The sequence below is a fragment of the Triticum urartu genome, chromosome 6A (genome assembly GCF_056163025.1).
Source record: "Triticum urartu cultivar PI428250 chromosome 6A, HENAU_Tu73, whole genome shotgun sequence".
Taxonomy (NCBI): domain Eukaryota; kingdom Viridiplantae; phylum Streptophyta; class Magnoliopsida; order Poales; family Poaceae; genus Triticum; species Triticum urartu.
In genome coordinates this window covers 192,467,007-192,472,158 of record NC_141878.1, presented here as the reverse complement: position 1 = coordinate 192,472,158, position 5,152 = coordinate 192,467,007, and positions in this window count along the sequence as shown.

Below are 5,152 nucleotides of genomic sequence, written 5' to 3'. Positions count from 1 at the left end.
CAACACCAACTTTCTCCCCCTCTATGCAGCGGTGTAACACGTCTTCCCCCCACTATAATCTCTACTTAAACATGGTGCTCAACTCATATATTATTTCCCAATGATCTATGGTTATCCTATGATGTTTGAGTAGATCCGTTTTGTCATGTGGGTTAATCATGATCTTGGTTGGTATGATTGTATATTTTATTTATGGTGCTTTCCTACGGTGCCTTCCATTCTCGCGCAAACATGAGGGCCCCCTGCTGTAGGGTGTTGCAATATGTTCATGGTTCACTTATGGTGGGTTGCGAGAGTGATAGAAACTTAAACCCGAGTAGGTGGGGTATGATGTATGGGAGTAAAGAGGACTTTATACTTAATGCTATGGTTGGGTTTCACGACCTTAATGATCTTTAGTAGTTGCGGATTCTTGCTAGAGTTCCAATCATAAGTGCATATGATCCAAGTAGAGAAAGTATGTTAGCTGATGCTTCTCCCTCATATAAAATTGCAAGAATGATTACCGGTACTTGTTATCGATTGCCTAGGGACAAATAACTTTCTTGTTGACACAAACCCTTTTACTAAGCACCTAACTTCTATTATATTGCAAAGTACTTCTAGTTTTATTCTTGCAAAGTAGTTCTAGCATCACGCCTACAAAATAGTTTCATACTTGTTTCCAGTAAAGCAGACGTCAAGTGTGCGTAGAGTTGTATCGGTGGTCGATAGAACTTGAGGGAATATTTGTTCTACCTTTAGCTCCTCGTTGGGTTCGACACTCTTATTTATCGAAAAAAGCTACAAACAATCCCCTATACTTGTGGGTTATCAAGACCTTTTTCTAGCACCGTTGCCAGGGAGCAATAGCGCGGGGTCAATATTCTCGTGTGTGCTTGTTTGCTTTATCACTATGTAGTTTTTATTGCCTGTTCTAAGTTGTTCTGTATCTTTAGTTATTGATATGGAACACGAAACACCAAAAAAATAGTTGTACCTGCTACTCATGGAGATGGGGAACCACCTAAAACCCTCGATGCTCGTTATGTGAAAAATATTATGCACTACTTTGATAATCCTAAGAAAACCCCATTCAACTTGATAATGGGAGTAACGTTGGATCAATGTGAATACTTTAGGGATTATCGCTTGACACAAAAAGGAAAACTTTTATGGGATCAAATTGAAATGTTGCAATGGTATGGTTGGAATCTATGCTTGAGATATGATTATATTTGTTGCTCTAAGATTAAGGTTCCACACCTTCCCTATTCATGCGAATTTAATGATAATGAAACCTTGGCTTCTTACGCTAATGGTATATATGTTTACTATGATGTGGAACAAATAGAAGAATTTGTTGCTTTTAAGGGTGCATATGAAATTGAATATTTGTTTGAAAAGTATGAAGCTTTTGATGATTCGGTTTATAGACCTGAAAAATTAGCTATCCTTAAATATTGCTATGATAATTATAAATACAATTCCAATATTGATGAATTATTGAGAAAATCTCTGCTGTCTGAGAGGAGAATAATATTTTGCAGGAGTCTATGGAAGAAGGAACTGATGAAATTGTGAGTTCATTGGATGAAAAAGATGATGAGGAGAGCAAAGAACAAAAGGAGGAAAAGCGGATTAGCTATCCGTGCCCACCTTCTAATGAGAGTAACCCTCCAACTCATACATTATTTAATTTCCCTTCGTTCTTACCGAAGGATGAATGCTATGATAATTGCTATGATCCCGTTGATTCATTTGAAATATCCCTTTTGATGATGCTTGCTATGCTTGTGGCCATGATGCAAATATGAATTATGCTTATGGAGATGAACTTGCTATTGTTCCTTATGTTAAGAATCAAATTGTTCCTATTGCACCCACATATGATAGTCCGAGTATCTTTTTGAATTCTCCAAACTACACTAAATCAGAGAAGTTTGCACTTATTAAGGATTATATTGATGGGTTGACTGTTACCACTACACATGATGATTTCGATGAATATAATATGCATGTGCTTGCTTCTCCTACTTGTAATTATCATGAGAGAGGAACTACATCTCCGCCTCTTTATGTTTCCAATACGAAAAAATGCAAGAAACTGCTTATGCTATGTATTGGCCTTTACTTGATGTTCATGAATTGTTCTTGTATGACATGCCGATGCATAGGAAGAGAGTTAGAATTCGTCATTGATTGTTATATGTTGCTTTGTGCTCACTACTAAATGCTAAATCATTGTTGATTCAAATTGGCTTTGATATACCTTGGGATCCAGGTGGACCCATTACTTGAGCACTGTATGCCTAGCTTAATGTTTAAAGCGCTGCCAGGGAGACAACCTGGAAGTTTTAGAGAGTCATTTATTTCTATTCAGTGCTTTTATAAAGTTCAAAAACAAAAGATATATAGAGGGGAACTTAAAGCTTCACAAAAAGAAAAGCGAAAGTGAGAGGGACGAGCATTGTGAAACTGGGGGATGCCCTTGAACTTTTGTTCATGCCCGGGGAAACTTTGTGAATCTTAATTAGAGAAACTTTTCAAAAAAAAATAATCATCCCCTTGTACAATTCCATTGTATTATAAAAATAATGTGCCAAGATTTGCCTTTAGGATGTTTAAATTGCTTGTTGGTTTGTGCGGTGCAAAGCAAAAACTTTGGCTGTAGCGTGTGATTTTAATTTTTTTACTGGAATGTCAAACGTTTATGAAACTTTTTGTACTGTATTTCTATACAAAATGTTTATTTTTCCTATTTTTCAGAATTTGTTGAGTTACAGAAGTATGGTGGATGTTCGAATCTTTACAGACTATCCTGTTTTCACACATTGTTGTTATAGCTTCATTATTTGCGTATTTTTGAATTCTTGTTGAATCCTCCTTGACTTGGGGCCATAGAATTGTGATAGCATACAGTGGGTAATGTTTGTTTATAATTATACAATAATGTTACAACAGTACATGATTGGATTTCATTTGCCATATTTACTAACCCCGTCACTAAAAGTTCGGTTAAGTTTTGTGTGGATGAAGTGTTCGAAGATCGAGGAGGTCTCGATATGAGGAGAAGGAGAAGACGAAAGAGCTCAAGCTTGGGGATGCCCAAGGCACCCCAAGTAAATATTCAAGGATACTCAAGCGTCTAAGCTTGCGGATGCCCCGGAAGGTATCCCATCTTTCTTCAACAAGTATCGGTATGTTTTTGGATTCGTTTCGTTCATGTGATTGTGCTACATGTGCTTCACTTATATCATTTGAAGTTTGGATTGCATGTTTCTCTTCACATAGAAAACTGTTGTTTGAAGAATGCTCTTTTGCTTCACTTATATTTATTAGAGCATGGTCTTTTATAGAAAGAATTAAACTCTCATTCTTCACTTAGATCTATTTAGAGAGTCAAAAAGAATTGGTCATTTGCATGGTTATTCATAAAATCCTACATAAAATTTATGGATCATTGAATATTATATGTTTGATTCCTTGCAATAGTTTTGCGATATAGAGATGGAATATGTGGGAGGTACTAGTAAACGGTTGTGGTTAGCAAGAATATTGGTGTTAAGGTTTATGATTCGTGTTAAAATCTCAACGCAATCAGAGTTACGGATCTCCCGGAATATAAGAAACGGTTTTTGGCCAGATCTGGCGAGCGAGAAACAGAAGAGTACAGAGAGGGAGATCCAATCACGGAGGGGCTCCCACCCCTCCGCGGCCATGGAGGCCATGGGCCAGAGGGTGAACTCTCCTCCCATCTAGGGGGAGGCCAAGGAAGAAGAAGAAGAAGAAGAAGGAGGGGGGCTCTCTCCTCCTCGCTTCTGGTGGCGTCGGACTATCACCGGGGCATCGATCGGGACGTCGATCTACATCAACAATCTTGATACCATCAACACCAACTTTCTCCCCCTCTATGCAGCAGTGTAAAACCTCCTCCCCCTGCTATAATCTCTACTTAAACATGGTGCTCAAGTCCATATATTATTTCCCAATGATCTATGGTTATCCTATGATGTTTGAGTAGATCCATTTTGTCCTGTGAGTTAATCATGATCTTGGTTGGTATGATTATATATTTTATTTATTGTGTTGTCCTACGGTGCCCTCCGTTCACGCGCAAATGTGAGGGGCCCCCGCTGTAGGGTGTTGCAATATGTTCATTGTTCGCTTATGGTGGGTTGCGAGAGTGACAGAAACATAAACCCGAGTAGGTGGGGTATGATGTATGGGAGTAAAGAGGACTTTATACTTAATGCTATGGTTGGGTTTCATGACCTTAATGATCTTTAGTAGTTGTGGATGCTTGCTAGAGTTCCAATCATAAGTGCATATGATCCAAGTAGAGAAATTATGTTAGCTCATGCCTCTCCCTCATACTCCCTCCGTTCCTAAATATAGGGTGTATAGTTTTTGGCACGAAAATTAAAGAACACATGTGGAGTAAAAATTTCACAAGTTTTGGGCAAGATTACACCTGACTAATTGACATGAGAAAATAGAGGAGTTTGCCTAATATAAGTAAATGTAATCAAATCCCTAAAAAAAAATTCAAACGAGTGGTGCAACGCAAGACACCTTATATTTCGAACTTTTTCTAAAAAATCTATACACCTTATATCAAGGAACAGAGGGAGTATAAAATTGCAAGAATGATTACCGGTACTTGTTATCGATTGCCTAGGGACAAATAATTTTCTTGTTGAAAGAACATGCGGTGCCCCCATGTTTGGTTTTGGTAATTGATGACAATCTCTATGGACTAATGGTTGCCTTGAGTTATATTTGAAGGTTTTGTCCATAGGCTTTTCTTGGAGTACATGTGTTGGTTTCAAGGAGAGTTTGTGTCGACCAAGGTGCTATTCAAGGAATTATCCAAAGATTGGTCATGTGAGTGCTGAGCTTATTGCAAGCATGTCTTGAAGAAGAAGATTGTGTGATCATTCATGTCTACCTTCAAGACATCATCCAAATGAAGAGAATTGGGTAGATTCAAGGTTGATCAAGATTAGGTCAAGAATGAATTAAGTTGATCAACACACAAAGCATACAAGATGTACTGAGGGATCAAGTGATCCCATGGAATGGTAAGCATTGTCCATTACGCTTTGCTTGCTAACCCATGGTTTTCGTGAGAGTTCTTTGTGGGGTTAGGTTGCGATGTGCAAGTTCAAGT